Genomic DNA, 17026 nt, shown 5'->3' with positions numbered 1-17026 from the left:
GTTTGAATGTGACAAGAAGGGTTTTCTTAAGGTGTAGAAAGGACTATTGGGTACTCGATTTCCATCTTGATTTGACGTATAGCCTCGAGTTATGAGTATATGGGGGGATCTTTCATGTTGTTTAACTGTGAAATGAATTAGGTTCTCATGCCTTGTTGGTGAGTTCAGACTCAAGAAGATTAGGTAAATGCGTAGTAGTTGTGCTGTGAAAGGGTATAAAGAGATGTTAGTTTGAGGCGAAGCAGGTGGGTTATAACCTGCAAGATAATCTACGGATGTATGATTTTGTGATGTTGTTTGGAGGCTTTCTTTTCTACCAGTGGGTTATATTTGCGCGATTTGAGGTATTATATGGTTTGTGTTACACGAGCTTATAAAGGATTTAGTTTATTTTCAGTAAAGGGGTTTTGGCAACAACAGAGTATGGGTGTTGTAAGTTATTAGATGTTTAATTCCTTGGCTTTGAGCCAAGTGGGAGATTCTACTATTGATATGTAGATTACACGGTTATGTATTGTAATGGTTTCGGTTTGAGGTATACATGTGAATCAGTTATGACTTGTAGAGGTTGAGATCGAGGATGACTCGAGTAAGGAAATTTCTGAATACGAGTTGTATTACACTCTATAGGTATATAGGAATCATGGGATGTTTGAGTTGCTATTCGTAAAGGATGTAATGTGCATGGAGTAGGGATTCACTCGGTTGCTTAGAAGTGTGGATTACTTCTTAGGGCATTGGTGTGCAAATGGGCACAGGTCGTTCGGTCCGTTTGATTAGTTTAATTTAGATTTGAGCAGAGTGGATGACTTTTGAGAATAGTTCTAATGAATTCAAGATTTATATGTGGCAATGGAGAATGTAGTGGATTTGTACATGGCTAGAAGCTGAGAGTTAATTGGATGGGGTCGAGACTCGCAATATTTCTATATCATATGGATTCTACATTTAGTATCAGGAAGGTAAAATGAACAACTTTAAATTCACAGAAGGTCTCTTCAGGGTAGGGATCTCGGTTGTGGTACTTTTGGGGTTCTTAAGAGAACATTAAACGGCTTATGAGCCTTAGGGAGGTGTGGTTTTATACTAGAGTCTCGTGTACTGAGTTTTGGTTGAGTAATGTGGTATTATGGCGAGGAGAAGTATCAATTGTAAACTCTATTTTTAAAAGCTCATGATTTGTATTACCAGTCATTGGGAATGTATAAGATTTAGATAATTTCTTTGATTAATTGTCCTATTAAATATCATTGAAACTGGATAGATATTAGTTGGCTTACCTAGCGGGTTGGGTTAGGTGTCATCATGATTGGATTTTGGGTTGTGACAAATCGTTTCCCATCGTTTTGGCGAACATACTCTCTGAGAAACGATGGGACTATATGTATATGGGTCAAATCGGGGTTAGCACACACCCCGATTTCCCGGTGAATCAAACAAAGTAAGAGTATGAATATATGAGATCGAAATCGAAGCTGGAAACTCTTTGTATCAAGGCCCGAACGGGGTGCTCGTCATCGGGTCTGATAAGACAACACTCCCGAACCCAGAACGAGCTCCAAGACCTCGGAAAGCATGACAAACAGTTGCACACGACTAATAGAGGGTCGTGATATCCGCACCTAATCGGATATCACGACGCAGATCTCGCCCGACGTCGGTAGTGAATCAGTATGACGAGAAATGAGGTTTTTTTTTTTATCTTTTTTAGAATTGTATTAGGGGTGAAACTATCCTACTATATAAAGGGGAAACTTTTATTTCAATAGGACACATTTTAACACACAAACCAAGAAATACAAGTTTATTTTTCTAATTTCTAGCTATTGCAAAGTTCATATTTTATTGTTGTTCTTCATACACGGTTGGCTCCGAGTTAAGGAGCCGATCAAGGGTAAAGCTTCTGTTCAGCTTAAATTCAAATCCGGCCGTAACATCACAATTGGTTTGATTATTCATTCTATATTTAACTCGTTTATCTAATATTCTTGATTATTTGTATTGAATCAATCCAAATATCCTTAAAACCGTGTATAAATTCAATTGTTATCCGTTTTAAGGGTAAACAAAACTCCTTTTTGTTGTTGTTAATATTTCCCTAAATCTTATAATTTCTACTACGTGGAAATCGATACGTCAACTGAAACACAAATATCACTCAAAGCTATTTTATACAGTAAAAACTTAATTCGACGAACTTGTTGAAATCAATTTAATAAATGCAAAATAAATACTTTTACACATAAATATACTTGATCACCAGTATATTTGATTTGGTATAAACACGAACTTGGTTCGGAGTACATCAAACTTACACAACCTATGTGTAAAAGTAACAAAAAAATGTAATGCGATTAATTCGTTCCTTGTTGGGGTTGGTGAACTTTGAGATTATATGATCATAGGTCTAAATAGCTACATTTAATTTGTGAAAATGTGAAAGGCAGAAATTTAATCAAACAAAGTTTATAACTTAATCTTAATGGGAATACCAAATGGCCATACACGACCACAAATGACCCTAAACTAACAACTTCTAATTCTGAAAACTAGCAAAACCTTAATCTATTCAATTTTCAAATCTTTGTAATTCTCATTTAGTTAAGCTTTTAACATAACTATTACTCCTGGAAGAGTAGAGAGTAAACGAATATAATATTGGCGTTTGAACTTGTGATAATATTATTCGCGTTTTGACCCTTTAACGACTTAATTGTCTTACTGTAATAACCGATTCGATATCTCAATTAAGAACGAAATCTGTCTTTATAAAATAGGAGAGGCAAAGACACCATATTAAGCCAAGTGGCAACATAATAAAAATTCATCTGGAAATTTAGGACAAAGTTAGTTAGTTTAGGTAATAATTAGTTTTTTTTTGCATTTAAATTTAAAAAAAAATTACATTATGCATTATTTATTATTAACAATTAGTTATTCTTTTTTAATTTGAATCTAAATATAGAAGAAAAGTCTAATTTAAATCTGAAATAATTACAAGCAACATAGTAAAAAAATATAAAAATTAAAACTTTATATTGAAAATAAAATAGAAGAAAAGTCTAATTGCTTTTTTTTTTTGGTAACTAACTTATTTTTATTAATCACCAAAGAAACATTACATTCTCATAGCTTAGTTCACACAGCTAGCTATCTCATTAGGCGACTACGGAATACTAAACAGCCATTTCCGACTAAGTTCCAATATCTACCTATTGAAGAAATTCCAGAATAACAAAAAAAAACCCTATTCAAACTGAAGACTATGTAGATAGGCTTTAGCTCCAGGAAGCACACGTACGTTGCATATGTAAGCAACCTTTTTCGCAATATTTTGCCATTGTCTGCTTCTTTTTTAAAAAACTTTGAGGTTCCTTTCAATCAAAATCTGGTACATAGCTTTTGCAAGTACCATTTTGAACACTTGTGCCTGCTGAGATTTACCTTTAGAACAGGTGATGATCCACTGATTATATTGCTGTCAATCTCTAGTTCTAGGACATTGAAGTTGCATCTATTGAAGTAGTTTGGTCAAAACATTGTTAGTGTATTCACACTTCCAAAATAAGTGTTCTCCATTTTCCTCCTACCTTTGACATAGCACACATTGAGTATCCACATTACGTCCCCGTTTACACAACCTATCAGAAGTTAATATATTTTCATGCATCATGAGCCACATTAAGAATTTAGCTTCTGGTCTCGTAGCATTGTTAAACACTAAGCTTTTCCAATCAACTCGACTGTAATTACTAAGCAGAGTCAAGTATATTTGCCGGATTAAGCTTTTCTTGGGAGATTGTGTATATTGTTGATTCTCTAGAACTGTCTTGGCCTTAAATACTTTTCTGACCATCCAACAAGCTTGCTGTGGTGTTGTCTAATTGGTGAATTCTTCCCCTTGATATAGTAGGTGTGAATCCATCGAATCCACAATTTGTCTTGCTTATGTGCCAGATCCCAGCAAGTTTTGACTATTGCTGCACGATTCCAACACCTTAGGGTTGTGATGTTGAATCCTCCTCCAACCTTAGGCAGACACATTCTATCCTATGCAACCAAGGCTTTTTTTGTGATTACATTGCCACCTGACCAAATATAAGATCTACACATTCCTTCAATCAATTTCACCACCTTGGTAGGTATCACAAATAGCTGAGCCCAGAAAGCCTGAATTACAAATAAAACACTCTACACTAACTGTACCCTCCCTGCATGGGACAGTGTCTTTGCAGTCCAAAAAGTGATCCTTGCAATCATCTTGTCAATAAGAGGTTGTCACTGTAGTATAGTGAGTTTCTTTATTGATAGTAGAACTCCAAGGTACTTGAAGGGTAATTCTCCAGCTGTGAATCCTAATTGCTCCAGAATCTGCTTCTTATGCTCCATAGAAACTCCATCAAAGTAGAATTCACTTTTTTTCAAGTTCGCTTGCAGCCCAGATACCTATGAGAATTGCAAAAATTTCTATTGTATTGCCTGTATAGAATTGATATCACCTCTGGTAAATAGTAGTAGATCATCATCGATACAAAGGTGAGTTATCCCCAGCGTGGAACATCTAGGGTGATGCTTGAAATCTCTATCTTCCTTTAGACAGTTAAGATTTCTGCTCAGGAACTCCATTACAGTCGCAAATAAGAAAGGTGACATTGGATCGCCTTGTCTTAATCCTTTAGCAGCATTAAAAGGAATTGTTGGCTCCCCATTGACAATGATGGAATAGTTGACAGTTTGAATACACTCCATTATCCATGAGGTAAATAACTGAGGGAATCCCATTTCTTCCATGACTTGCTTTATATACAGCCACTCCACATAACCATATACTTTCTGAAGGCCTATCTTGATCATGCATCGAGGAGGGATATGTTTTCATGGGCTAGGATTATGTTGTCTGCAATTCTTCTCCCTAGAATGAATCTAGCCTGAGCTTCATTGATAATACTGGGAATGACAGCTTGTAATCAAGCTGAAAGAACCTTAGAGATGATCTTGTATGGGCACTAATGTGATGGCAGTGCAATTGATAGCTCTGTACATCCTACTTGTAGAAAAGAAATCTGCCACAGCTTCTAAGACTTCCTCTTTGATAACAGGCCAAGCCTTCTTGAAAAAGTATGCATTGTAACCACCTATTCATGGTGCTTTATCTTCTCTATTGGAGCATAGTCCTTCATAAATCTCTTTCTCAGTTATATCTTTACACAAATCCATTCTCTGTTGTTGTGAAAGCTTTGGTCCCTTCTGCATAACCTGCTTGTCTATTGCAGGTATTGAGTGAGCAGCAGTCCCCATCGGTGATTTATAGAACTCAACAATCTCCACTTTTATAGCTTTCGGATCAGTTAGTCTACTCCTACAATTGACTGTAGTTCCTGAATCTATTTTCTTTGAGCCCTTTCCTTTATCATAGCTAAAAAATATCTTGTATTCAAGTCTCTTAGCTTTATCCATTTAGCTCTAGATTTTTGTCTTAAGACTCCTTCTTTTAGCATATCCCTTTTTTTAGGATTTGGATAAGATTCCTCTCCTTCTCAGTCAGCTCATCAGTACACTTAGTATTAATGCTCTTTTGAACTATGAGAAAATCATTCCTAGCTATATCAATCTTCTGTCTGATAAATTTAAACTCTTCAATATTAAGCTTCTTGAGAAATGGTCTGAGTTTCTTCAATTTCAACCAGATGTCCTGCATTTTCCACCTGTATACTCTTTGACTCCACACTTTCTGTACCATACGGAGGAAGTTTTCATGATCAATCCATACATTGAAGAACTTAAAAGGAATTCTCCTGTGGCCTTGGTCTACTATAAAATTCAAGATCGTAGGGGTATGATCATATATGAAAGGAACATCATACACAGTAGTGATGTGTCCTCACTGCATCATCCATTCATAGTTGCCAAACATTTTATCTATTCTGCTCCAAATTCTGTCCGTTCCATCTTGTTTGTTAGAATAAATGTAGTAATCACCTTCCCATACCAATTCATTAATACCTAACTCTTGGACACATTTTGTGAAATCATGAATCTCAGCAAGATTTACTGGATTCCCATTGATCTTGTCTTGAAGCTGCAAAATAGAGTTGAAATCTCCTCCAAGGACCCATGGTTTGTTGACTCCATGTCCAGTCTCAGTAAGATTATCCCACAATTGTTACCTCTGCTCAATAGTGTTGAATCCATAGACCATAGTGAGTAGACATTCCTGATCTCCTATGATTCCATTAACTAGGAATGAATAGCTTGTGTTTCTGCTTTAATTAAAGTAACCTTATAATAACTAGGATCCCATATTATCCAGGTTCTCCCATTAGTTGCATATATGTAATTATTCAAAATTTCCCAGTTAGGGGCAATATGGGAGTACACTTTCTTCATATTATGTTCCTTAACTCGAGTTTCTGTGATACCAGCAAGCTTTATGTTTCTAGCTATAAGATATTTCTTCAGCTCTTTCTGCTTGTACCGTTCATTAATGCCCATGACATTCCATATTAGCCAAATCATAGAGTCTTGTGAGTGCCCCCACCTCTGTCATGAGGTAGAGAGGAGATCACACTTGTACTCGTAGACCCTTTATGGAGACTATTCCTAAAGGAAATGTTAGTAAAGGAAAATTTTCTAAGTTCATCACTGGACTTTCAGCTCTTTTGCCTTTACCTGCCGACCTCATTCTTGTAGCATCATTTTCAGCAATCTCTTGAATCTTTCTAGTCTCTTGAGATAAGTCAGTTTCCTGAGTCACCATAGCTAAGCTAACTTGTTCCTGTTGTTGTGCTATGGGAGTTTGTGGCTGATTCACTTAGGTAGTAATTTCAACCACCACTGTCCTTTAGTCCTACATTCATATGTTACTTTTTTTTGTTCTCTTCTTCGTTTTGGCTACTCATTCTATTGCATCTTAGGCCCTTGTTGAGCAAGACATATGTGCCTAATCTTCTGGCATTTTTCATAATAATTATGCTTCCACTCATACACCAGCTGCTATTGAAATTTTCTGCTCTAGGATCCATAACAGGTATCTCTATCGGCAGGGTCTTTGTTACATTAACTTCTATCAGCATTCTCGCATAGGAGATTCTTGTTTGCTTAGTAGTACATTTATATACAAACAAAGGTTTTCCAATTACACTAGCGATATGCATGTTATTAACAGAGAAAACAAAAAAGGGAAAGATGCGCTGACATAACTTTAAGTGTTTTCTCTCTCATGCTTTCAGCGCACCTTAGCTAATGTACGTTGGTTGTGGATTCCATGGGGAGAGGCCGAGGTTGCGGATGTGGAAGGCCAAAGAAATTACCTATTATTGCTTTCGCAAGTTTAGTAAGATCTAGCTCTCAACCTAGGAAGTCAATTCCACCCCAATCAAAGAAGACGATACCACTGGAGCATCAATTGACAAATATGGTTACAAGTGAAGAAAGACCATCTTCAATTGATACTGGAGTGAGCAGAAAATTGAAGCTTAGTGTAGAGGATACAATAAGCTACACTGATAGTGCTGGTGTAATTAGATTTGGAGAGAAAACCAATTGAACATTCACCATAGCTAACCCTAATAAGAGTACTAATGACAATAATTTAGCAAAGAAAGAGGAAAATACAAAGGAACTGAGCAAAGATAGAAATGAGACAATAGATCCAAAAATTGGTACTGAAATCCCTAAGGAGTAGACTAATCCTATAACCAAAATTAACGCCACTGTACAAAACATTGTTGTTGCACCAAATCCACCAGTAGTCCCCACACATAGCAGAGATGGGCCAAAAACATGGGTAAACTTGTTTCAGCAGAATCGAGCAGCTACACACGGTATGAAACTTCGATACATACCTCCACAAATTGTTGATGGACAACCAATTATGCAACTAAAACTCCAGGATGTGGTGGAAGAAGAGGAGAAATGGAGTGCAGCGATGATTGCATATATATTGGGGACAATCATAGTTATAATACAATCAAAAGGTATATTGCACAACATTGGCTAGATATTACTGAACCCGATTTGTTCTTGCATGATGAAGGCTATTATGTGATTAAGTTCCAATCGATGGTGGATATGCACAAAGTTTTCTATGAGGGGCCGCACACCATTAATAATAGATCAATAATTTTAAAGCTGTAACAACTCGGCCGATCGTTTCATGAGTTACCACTTCGTTTCCCTCATTTCTGCTTCTTATTGCCTTGTTCAGCTGTATTATGTGTTATTAGGTTGGTTGGATCTGTTTCGGAAAGGTTTTGGTAAAATTTGAGACACTTAGTCTCTTTTGAGTAAGCTTAAGTTAGAAAAGTCAACTGGATGTTGACTTGTGTGAAAAAGGGCTCCGATGTAAATTCTGATGGTTCGGATAGCTTCAGGAGATGATTTGGGACTTAGGAGCATGATCAGAATATGTTTTGGAGGTTCGGAGTAGATTTAGGCTTGAATTGGCGAAGTTAGAATTTTGGCGTTTTCCGGTTGATAGGTGAGATTTTGATGTAAGTGTCAGAATGGAATTCTGGAAGTTGCAGTAGGTTCGTCTTGTCATTTGGGATGTGCGCGCAAAATTTTAGGTCATTCGGACATGGTTTGATAGACTTTTTGATCGAAAGAGGAATTTGGAAGCTTTTGGAATTCTTAGGCTTGAATCTGATGCAATTTTGGTGTTTTGATGTTGTTTTGAGCATTCCAAAGGTTGGAATAAGTGTGAATGAGGCTATGGGATATGTTGGCATGTTTGGATGAGGTTCCGAGGGCCTCGAGATAGATTCGGATGGTTGATGGAGAGTTTGGAGTTTTAGAGAAGTTTCAAAATTTTCTGCTCCTGTTGTTTCCGCACCTGCGGATTGGAGACCGCAGGTGCTACGTCGCAGATGCATAGAAAGGACCGCAAATGCGGTTAAGGATGTGAAGGGCAGGAGTCGCATATGCGGAGTGCTGGGCGCACATGTAATGGCACAAGTGCGAGTATTTGATCGCAGATGCGACATTGGGCCTTTAAGTGAAAACCATAGGTGCGGTGGGCTAGACCGCAGAAGCGGAAGAAGGACCGCAGGTGCGGAATCCCTGGGTTAGAAGGTATATATTTCATCCTTCGCGATTTCCAGCCTTTCTTCACTATTTTTAAATCGATTTTGGAGCTTTTTGGGGGATTTTGGAGAAGGAATCAAAGGGGACTTCATTGAGGTAAGATTTTTGATCCTAAAACTCGTTCCTATATTTCATGGATTAGGCTTGAAATTTATGGAAATTTGGGGGTAAATATTGAAGAAACTAGGGCTTGAGATTGGAGACCTTTGAGTAAGGGTTTAAGAGGTCATTTGTGGTTGGATTTTTGTACTTTTGATATGGATGAAATCGTGGGAGGATAACGAGTTTATTGATGTAATTTTTATCGGATTTCGAGACGTGGGCTCGGGGTTGTGTTTTAGATAATTTCGGGATTTGTGTTGTAATTTGATTGCTTTTGAGTAGTCTTTGATCCCTTAGCATATTTTGATGGTTATGTACTGATTTTGATTAGATTTGGAGCATCCGGAGGCCGATTCGAGAGGCAAAGGCATCGAGAGCTAGAGTTTGGACCAGATAGAGGTGAGTAATGATTGTAAATGTTGTCCTGAGGGTATGAAACCCCGGATTTCACATCATTGTGCTATTTCGAGGTGACGCACAAGCTAGATGATGAGCGTGGGGTCGTGCACCATTGGGGATCGTGACTTAGTCCGTCCCATATGACTGTTAACTGTGTATTTGATTGAAAACTGTTTGTTATCATCATGTTTTGGGCTGAATGCCATATTTGGGCCTCGTGACAACTGTTTTGGACCCTTAGGGGCTTTTCAATACTATTTCTCACTGTTTTGACTTCGAAATTGTACTTAGTAATGCTATATTCTACTGTTTTCACAACTCAGTCATCTTTACATGTTTTTAATATTTTAAATGATATTTTGGACTGAACATCATATTTTATTGTGCCCGAGTGGCTTTTTAAGATTTCTGATTGAGTAGGGTCGAGGGCCTGTTTTCTGAGGTTAATATAGGATCGGGTTGCGCACCACAACGATATTCTGCTGATTAACGATTATGAGGCCGAGGTCCTGAGTTGTATGCCACATGGTGTCTTGATATGAGGCCGATAGCCTGTTTGATTATGCCACGAGATGGCTTGTTATTGTGCTTCGGCTGTAAGGAGCCCCTCCTGAAGTCTGTACACCCCTAATGAGAGTGGGTACCCAATGTAAGATGTGTTATAGCCCGAGGGGCTAATGTTGTTCCATGCTATTGCCCGAGGGGCTGATATGAGTGATTATGAGATAGCCCGAGGGGATGATTCTATTGGTACTTTGCCCAAGGGACTGTTTTTATGTGTTTATCTTTTCTCACTATTTTCATTCACTCATTTAACTGTTAAAAGATGTTTTAAAGAAGATTATATTGAAATAAGGTGTTTTTACGAGTTTTCACTATTTTATTGCATTATATTGGTTTTACACTGCCTCTTTGTAGCATTTTGCTGTGTTTTATGTGTTTTCTTATCGCTCAGCTGCCTTTACTTTTATTAATCAGTTAGTTGGCTTACTCACATTACTCCATGCACCATGTGTGCAGATTCAGGAGTCTTGGGTCCTGCTAGCGAGGGTTGATTGCTTCCAGCAGACTGTTCGGAGTTCACTAGGTAGTCGTTCTGCGTTCGTAGCCCAGTGCTTCTCCTTCCTATCTTTATTTTCATTTGTACTGGATTTGTAGTAGACTATGTGGTCTCTTCCTACTCTTAGATGGATGTTTAGATGCTCATAACTGGTGACACCCCAATGTCGGGCTGTGTTTGTTTCTGCACTTGTTCTATTTCATTGTATTTTGGGGTTTATCACTTATTAATGACTTAAATTGAATTATTATAACTGTTTAAATGGATTGGTAGTTTGTGTCGGCTGGCCTTGTTTCACGATAGGCGCCATCACGATGGGGTCCGAATATAGGGTCCTGACAAGTGGGTATCAGAGCCTAGGTTACATAGGTTTCACGAGTCATGAGCAAGTTTAGTAAAGTCTCGCGGATCGGTACGGAGACGTCTGTATTTTTCCTCGAGAGGCTGCATAACCTTTAGGAAAACTTCATATTCTTGAAATTCTTATTGTGCGAATATGTTGATCCGAGTACTAAATTTCTATTATTCTATTCCCTTACAGATGGTGAGGACACGTTCTACCGGTCAGGATGGACGAACACCAGTACCACAAACTGTGGCCACTAGAGGCCGAGGACGCGGTCGAGGCCATAGTAGGGACATGGGTGTAGCCCAAACAACAGCTAGGGCAACACCTGCAAATCCACCAGCCGCCCCAGTTCATGATCAGTTTCCAGTTGTGGATGCTCCAATAATACAAGCTCAAGCACCAGCTGTGCCCATTGTGATTTCGGGTCTTTAGGAGGCCCTTGCTCAGATTCTATCAGTATGCACTAGCCTAGCTAAGGCGGTCTCAGTTACTACAGCCGTAGCTACTTCTCAGGCCGGGGGAGGCACTCAGACTCCTGCCGCTCACACACCTGAGCAGGTCGTGTGGGGACTTCAGATGCAGGGGGCACCTCCAGCCCAGCCGGTTACTGCTGTTCAGGACTTTGTAGCTCCTGCTATGCTAGAGGATGAGCAACGCAAGTTGGAGAGATTTGGTAGACTTCAGCCTCCGACTTTTAGTGGTGCAGAGGGCGATGATGCCTAGGGTTTCTTGACAAGTGTTAGAGGATTCTTCGTATAGCGGGTATTCTAGAAACCAGTGGGGTCGTTTTCACTACTTTTCAGTTTTCTGGAGCTGCCTTCACTTGGTGGGAGGCTTATGAGAGGCGTAGGCCTGTTGGTGCAACACTCCTTACCTTGCAGCAGTTCTCTGTTCTCTTTTTGGAGAAGTGTGTGCCACAGTCTCGCAGAGAGGAGCTACGTAGATAGTTCGAGTGGTTGTGTCAAGGAGAGATGACTGTGATACAGTATGAGATGAGGTTCTCGGAGTTAGCTCATCATGCTGTTTGGCTGGTTCCTACGAAAAGAGAGAGAGGATTAGGAGGTTCATTGATGGCCTCACGTATCAACTTCAGATTCTTATGACTAGGGAGAGGGTGTCTAGTGTTACTTTTGAGGAGGTTGTAGACATTGCTCATGAGATTGAATCAGTTTGTTGCTAGGAGCGAGATGAGAGGGAGGCCAAGAGGCCTCGGGGATCTGGTAGTTATGGTGGTGCTCCTTCGAAGGGTCAGTTTCAGCACAACAAAGGTCGTCCATTCAGACATGCTCAGTCAACTCGCCCAAGTTATTGTGGGGCATCATCGGGTCATGGTTCTCACAGTTCTCATCAGGGCCCGTCATCACTCAGTGCCCTTCTAGCCCAGAGTTCATCCCGTGCTCTATCAGTTCAGGGCTCTTCTATGCCAGGTGCATCTGCTAGTCATTCTGGTGCTAGGGATTCCCTTCAGTCCCCGTCTCCAGCACTCGGGAGTTGCTATGAGTATGGCGAGTTGGGTCATATATAGAGGTAGTGTCCTCGTCGTCTTGGGGGTTCATCTCAGCAGAGGAGTCAGCTATCGGCTTTAGCGCCAGTTACTTCACTACCACCCACCCACCCAGCTAAGGGTGGAGGTCAGTCAGCTAGGGGTCGCCCTAGAGGGGGAGGTCAATCAGGTGGCGGTCAGGCTCGTTTCTATGCACTCCCAGCTAAACCCGATGCTATTGCTTTAGATGTTGTGATCACAAGTATTGTCTCAGTCTGCCACAGAGATGCCTCTGTATCATTTGACCCCATTTCCATTTATTCTTATGTGTCATCATACTTTGCTCGTTATTTGGATACGCCCGTGAGTCTCTTATTTTATCTGTTCGTGTATCTACTCCGGTGGGCGATAGTGTTGTTGTAGATTGTGTGTACTGGTCATGTGTGGTGACTATTGGGGGTCTGGAGACCCGAGTGGATCTATTATTGTTATGTATGGTAAACCTCTATGTTATATTAGGCATGGATTGTCTATCTCTGTGTCGTGTTATTTTGGACTGTCATGCTAAGACAGTGACATTGGCTATGCCGGGTGTGCCACGGATTGAGTGGTGAGGTTCGACCGATTATGTTCCTAGTAGGGTGATTTCATTCTTGAAGGCCCAGCATATGGTTGGGAAGGGTTGTCTTTCATACTTAGCCTGTGTGAGGGATGTCAGTGTAGAGACTCCTAGTGTTGATTCTGTTCCTGTTGTGAGGGATCTTCCTGATGTGTTTCCTGCAGACCTGTCGGGTATACCACCGGACAAGGATATAAATTTTGGTATTGATCTGGTGCCGGGCACTCAACCTATTTCTATTCCACCGTATCGTATAGCACCAACGGAGTTGAAAGAGTTAAAGGAACAACTTCAGGAACTCCTTGATAAGGGGTTTATTCAGCCTAGTGTGTCGCCTTGGGGTGCGCCTGTTCTATTTGTGAAGAAGAATGATAGCTCGATGAGGATGTGCATTGATTACAGGTAGTTGAACAATGTAACAATCAAGAACAAGTATCATTTGCCTCATATCGATGATTTGTTTGACTAGCTTCAGGGAGCGAGAGTGTTCTCCAAGATTGATCTCCGTTCAGGTTATCACCAGTTGAAGATCAGGGTCTCGGATATTCTTAAGACAGCTTTCAGGACCTGATATGGTCATTATGAGTTCTTGGTGATGTCTTTTGGGCTGACCAATGCCCCGATAACGTTCATGAATTAGATGAACAGCGTGCTTCAGCCTTATCTCGACTCCTCTGTCATAGTTTTCATTGATGATATTCTGGTGTACTCGCATAGTCAGGATGAGCATGCGGAGCATTTGAGAGTTGTGTTGCAGAGATTGAGGGAGGAGAAGTTTTATGCAAAGTTCTCCAAGTGTGAGTTTTGGCTCAGTTCAGTGGCTTTCCTGGGGCACGTGGTGTCCAGTTAGGGTATTCAGGTTGATCTGAAGAAGATAGAGGCAGTTTAGAGTTAGCCTAGACTGTCCTCAACAATAGAGATTCGCAGCTTTCTTGGTTTGGCGAGTTATTACGATCGGTTTATTTAGGGTATTTCATATATCGCATTACCCTTGACCAAGTTGACTCAGAAGGATGCTCATTCATGTGGTCGGCTGAGTATGAGGAGATCTTTCAGAAGCTCAAGACTACCTTGACCACAGCTCCAGTATTAGTTTTGCCATCAGCTTCAGGTTCATATACCGTGTATTGTGATGCTTCGAGAGTTGGTATTGGGTGTGTATTGATGCAGGAAGGTAGAGTTATTGCTTATGCTTCTCGTCAGTTGAAGCCCCATGAGAAGAGCTACCCTGTTCATAATTTGGAGTTGGCTGCCATTGTTCACGCGTTAAAGATTTGGAGGCATTATTTGTATGGTGTGTCTTGTGAGGTGTTTACTGATCATTGTAGCCTCCAGCATTTGTTCAAGCAGAAGGATCTCAATTGAGGCAGCGGAGATGGTTGGAGTTGCTAAAGGATTATGATATTACTATTTTGTACTATTCGGGGAAGGCCAATGTGGTGGTTGATGCCTTGAGTAGGAAGGCGGTGAGTATGGGGAGTTCAGCATATATTCCAGTTGGGGAGAGACCTCTTGTAGTTGATGTTCAGGCCTTGGCCAATCGGTTCGTGAGGTTGGATATTTCAGAGCCCAATCGAGTATTGGTTTGTGTGATTTCTCAGTCTTCCTTATTTGATCGTATCAGAGAGCGCCAGTATGATGATCCTCATTTGCTTGTACTTAAGGACAGGGTTCAGCACGATGATGCTAGAGATGTTACTATTGGTGATGATGGAATGTTAAGGATGTAGGGCCGGATATGTGTGCCCAATGTAGATTGGCTTCGGGAGTTGATTCTGGAGGAGGCCCATAGGTCGCGGCATTCCATTCATCCGGGTACCACGAAGATGTATCAGGATCTGAGGCAGTATTATTCGTGGAGGAGAATGAAGAAGGACATTGTGGGATTTGTAGCTCGGTGTCTCAATTGTCAATAGGTGAAATATGAGCATCAGAGACCAGGTGGCTTGCTTCAGCGGATTGATATTCCAGAGTGGAAGTGGGAGCGGATCACCATGAACTTTTTATTTGGGCTCCCACAGACTTTGAAGATGTTCGATGCTATTTGGGTGATTGTGGATCGGTTGACCAAGTCCACACACTTTATTCCTATTTGTACTACCTATTCTTCAGAGCGGTTGGCAGAGATCTATATCCAGGAGATTGTTCATTTGCATGGTGTCCCAGTTTCCATTATTTCAGATAGAGGCACTCAGTTTACTTCACAGTTTTGGAGGTCTGTGCAGCGAGAGTTGGGTACTCAGGTTGAGTTGAGCACAAATTTTCACCCTCAGATAGACAGGCAGTCCGAGCGTACTATTCAGATATTGGAGGACATGTTGCGCGCTTGTGTCATTGATTTTGGAGGGTCATGGGATCAGTTTCTACCGCTCGCACAGTTTGCTTATAACAGCTGTTACCAGTCGAGTATTTCAGATGGCTCCATATAAGGCTTTATATGGGAGGCAGTGTAGATCTCTAGTTGGTTGGTTTGAGCCGGGTGAGGCTAGGCTATTGGGTACAGACTTGGTGCAGGATGCTTTAGATAAGGTGAAGGTGATTTAGGAGAGGCTTCGTACATCACAGTCGAGACAAAAGAGTTATGCTGACAGGAAGCTTCGGGATGTGTCTTACATGGTTGGTGAGAAGATTCTGTTGAAGGTTTCACCTATGAATGATGTTATGAGATTTGGGAAGAGGGGTAAATTGAGTCCTTGATTCATTGGGCCTTTTGAGGTGCTTCAGAGGATTGGGGAAGTGGCTTATGAGCTTGCTTTGCCACCCAACTTATCGAGTGTGCATCCAGTATTTCAAGTTTTCATGCTCCGGAAGTATATTGGCGATCCGTCTCATGTTTTAGATTTTAGTACGGTTCAGTTAGATGATGATTTGACTTATGATGTGGAGCTAGTAGCTATTTTGGGGCGTTAGGTTCGAAAGTTGAGGTTAAAAGATATAGCTTCAGTGAAAGTGCAATGGAGAGGTCGGCCCGTGGAGGAGGCTATGTGGGAGACCGAGCGGGAGATGCGGAGCAGATATCCTCACATATTTGAGGCTTCAGGTATGTTTCTTGACCCATTTGAGGACGAACGTTTGTTTAAGAGAGGGAGGATGTAACGATCCAACCGGTCGTTTCATGAGTTGCTGCTCAATTTCCCCCATTTCTACTTCTTATTGCCTTTTTCAGCTGTATTATGTGTTATCGGGCTGGTTGGCTTGGGTTCTGAAAGGTTTTGGTAAGGTTTGAGGCACTTAGTCTCTTTTGAGTAAGCTTAAGTTGGAAAAGTCAACTGGATGTTGACTTGTGTGAAAAGGGCTCGAATGTGAATTCCGATGTTTCGGATAGCTTCGGGAGATGATTTAGGACTTAGGAGCATGATCAGAATGTGTTTTGGAGGTCCAGAGTAGATTTAGGCCTGAATTGGCGAAGTTGGAATTTTGGCATTTTCCGGTTGATAGGTGAGATTTTGATGTAAGGGTCGGAATGGAATTCCGGGAGTTGTAGTAGGTCTGTCGTGTCATTTGGGATGTGTGCGCTAAATTTCAGGTCATTCGGACATGGTTTGATAAACGTTTTGATTGAAAGCAGAATTTGGAAGTTTTTGGAATTCTTCGGCTTGAATCCGATGCAATTTTGGTGTTTTTATGTTGTTTTGAGCGTTCCGAAGGTTGGAACAAGTTTGAATGAGGTTATGGGATATGTTGGCATATTTGGTTGAGGTCCCGAGGGCCTCGGGATGGATTCAGATGGTTGACGGAGAGTGTGGAGTTTTGGAGAAGTTGTAGAATTTTCTGCTCCTATTGTTTTTGCACTGTGGATTGGGGACCTCAGGTGCGATGCTGCAGATGTGTAGAAAGGACCGCAAATGTGGTCAAGGATGCGAAGGGCAGGAGCTGCAGATGCGGAGTGCTGAGCGCACCTGCGCTAGTATTTGATCGCAGATGCGACAT

This window comes from Nicotiana tabacum, chromosome 8 (assembly GCF_000715075.1).
Source record: "Nicotiana tabacum cultivar K326 chromosome 8, ASM71507v2, whole genome shotgun sequence".
In the NCBI taxonomy this organism is placed as follows: Eukaryota; Viridiplantae; Streptophyta; class Magnoliopsida; order Solanales; family Solanaceae; genus Nicotiana; species Nicotiana tabacum.
Note: the sequence above shows the minus strand (reverse complement) of the source record.